A 3,176-nucleotide genomic window follows, 5' to 3' on the forward strand; every position below is an offset into this window, starting at 1 on the left:
TCAAACTCACCAGACGCTCCTTGGAGAACCTATACAGGGTCACTTGAGTGGGAACCCACTGGACTGCACTTAACAGTCTTCCACAGTGACATAGCGCCATCTCATGTTGATATAGCCTTATGGGCATGCAAAAGTTTGTATCAAACACATTGCCCGTCAGTCTATTCCAACTCTGAAGGGCATTATAGACAGTGTGGAACTGCCCCTTTTATTTTGTTTTTTCAGGAACACACTTCTCATCTTTCTCCTGCGGAGCAACTGGTTTTAAACCACTGACCTTTGAGTTTACCACCAGAGCTCTTTAGATGAGAAAAAGGAGTCCCAAAAACAAATGATAAAATAAAAATCAACACATTTATTGAGTACACATCAGGCTGCCAATCACAAGGCCCGCAGTTTGAATCCACCAGTTTTTCTGCAGGGGGAAAAGATAAGGTTTCCTTCTGAAAAGATTTACAGCCTCGGCAATCCTAGAGGGCACACAGTCACCACCACCACTGCCACTAAACAAACACCATAGGACTGGATGTGCTTTTTCCGTTGCAGAGCTAGATATTGTGTTAAGCATCCACAAACAAAGATTGACTTGCCTTTTGTAGAAGCAATTTATACTGTGGTAGGAAAGAAAGAACAAGAAACCCCACTGGAAGTTGTGCCAGAGATTTCATCCACATTAAATCTGAGCGTGGAGATGGCCATCAGCAGCTCAGCTTGAGCAGAGCTCTGATTACATTTACTGTACCTCTTCTCAGAAAAATATGGGTCTACTTAGCATTTATATTACACTTTTCCTTTCCAAACCACTTTACAGAACCTCTCTGATTAATTCCCCCAACACCCCTGCAAAGTAGTTATTACTCTACACTGTTAGTTTCTTTGCAAAAGCTTTTGATGGTCATTTCACTGCTTGTGAGTGAATTGCATTTATCACAGAGAATTTCTCCAAAGACTTGTGTCTAGAGTCAAAGAACAACCACCATCTAAAACCTTATGTCTCCCTTTTTTACAGAGGAAAATAAAGGGGTGTTATAATTTATTTAAACAGTGAACATATTATCCCTCCTTTTCTGTCCAAAGAGAAGAACATTAGAATAAATGAAAACATTGTATATGTAATATGAGACTTTTCCCTCCTAGTTCACCAGGGCTACCCCATTCTCTCCTAAAATAACAGCATTGTTGTTCCTCAAATTAAAGACAATTCAGGAAACAAATGTAGATGAGCAGACTGCTAAAAGGATGAGACCTTAATAACTTAGGACTCTTTGATCTGATCAATCAAGACATTGACTTTTTTATTTAAATGCTAAGCTTCCAACACTGCTTACTTAATTGCCTTTCATAAACCAGCTAGCTATTCCTTACAAATGGATTAGTGGTATAATTTAGTACAAAACTTATACCGGAACTGTATTGCTCGCGAGTAATATGCACACACTTTCTATCCATAATTCAAGATTGTGCATCTTAACTGAGATTTTACCTTTTTAAAAAAAACACACACACACACACACACAATAAAATATATTTTTTAAATCACAAAGCATATTCACTACCTGACTAGCATACACTAAGAACCCATAGGTAGTTCAAACAGAAGAGGCTGGAGGTTCATATTCACCCAGAAGTACCTAGAAAGAAAGATTGGGCAATGTACTTCTGAAAAGCATACTCTGACATGCATGGGTTGCCATGAGTGAGAATGAACTCAATGACAAATGCTTGGGTTTCAGGTTAGCAAAAACTATGTGTTAATGAGTATTTCAAGCAAGAAAGACACACACTTTGCCTTCACCAGAAAGCCAAGCCCTGGAGGCTACATTCCAAGAGAAAGGACAGAGCTCAAGGCAACAGAGTTAGAGGTAAAATCCTAAGCAAAAGTCTATAGTAAATGATGGGGGAGAGAGACAGAGAAGGGGAATCTTAGGGCAAGCTTTCCTCCACTCTTACCAAAGTACCAGGCCAAGCGACACCAGCATCGTTAAGGCCGGGCTCCTTCACAAACCCTCATTTACCTGCTTTTGTATTTTCCTTTATCTCAGAGATTCCTAACCAAAGAGGCACATATGACAGGCATTTTCCAATGTACATCTTTAAGACTTTAAGAACAAATATTTCACATTAGACATAACTATTCAGTATTTGAAGCGTTTCAAAATTATTATTCCATGGTCTGTGGAAAGCAATATGTTAAAATGAATACATCACATGCCATTCCAAAAATTCTTTTTGCAGACCTAAGAGGATGTTTTTGGTAATTTCTCAATGACAGCTTTTATAAAACAATGCATAGTTATTGCTAAAATTCTCTATGTTAAGAAGATTCATCACCATTTTGTTACTTAATGTATTTTAGTAAATCTTAGGGTTTAGGATAAAAAGATAGTGTGAATTGAAATTAAAACTCTGATGAGCTTATTCATTAGGTCAAATTCTCTTCAAGCTTAAGAGAGTTAGTAATTCCTGAACAGAACAGGAAACCTTAGAATTTTCATTAAATGCAGTTTGTTCTGGGTGGCAGAAAGATATGGGGTTCTAGATCCAAAGCAGTGTGTGTACATCTTGGAAGAATTAGGAAGTTCAGTTGAGTAAGGAAGGGAAAATAAAGCATATGGCCTCTAACAGAGCAGAGCCTTTGCCTACCAAATGAAGTCAAATCCTTCGGCCTATGTGGGGTAGATGTCAGTTTACTCGCATTGTATTCAGATGTGGGCAGAAAGTTTAGTTTCTTCTACTATAAAACTAACCTTATGTTCCTCATCAAATTTCCACCTAGAACAAATAATTTAGAATTGAAATCAACAATATTTCAATCTTGTGTTTTAAGCTGATAGTTTAAATGACTAATTTTACAGACTCTCTAGTCAACGTTAGCCTCCTATCACAACTCATTTAAATGGTCTTTTGGGGATGACTCAAGAAGCTTTTAGCAAATGTTCAGCCTCTCAGGTTTTGCTCCTTTACTTCCAACCTCCCCCAAGACAGCCACTGTGTATGTGAAAGAAACTCACTGTGCTCTCCTCCCAGTAGAGGAAAGAAGTCTGCTGGCCTCCACGGCATCCTCCATATTCACGGGCTTACTCTGACTTCACTAATCTCTCAGGTGCAGAGTGGATTCACTGACCTCTGAGGTACAATATACCTGGCTGTTTGGGGGAGAAGTGAGAATATTCTCA

Source organism: Chrysochloris asiatica, unplaced genomic scaffold (assembly GCF_000296735.1).
Source record: "Chrysochloris asiatica unplaced genomic scaffold, ChrAsi1.0 scaffold00143, whole genome shotgun sequence".
Classification (NCBI taxonomy): Eukaryota; Metazoa; Chordata; class Mammalia; order Afrosoricida; family Chrysochloridae; genus Chrysochloris; species Chrysochloris asiatica.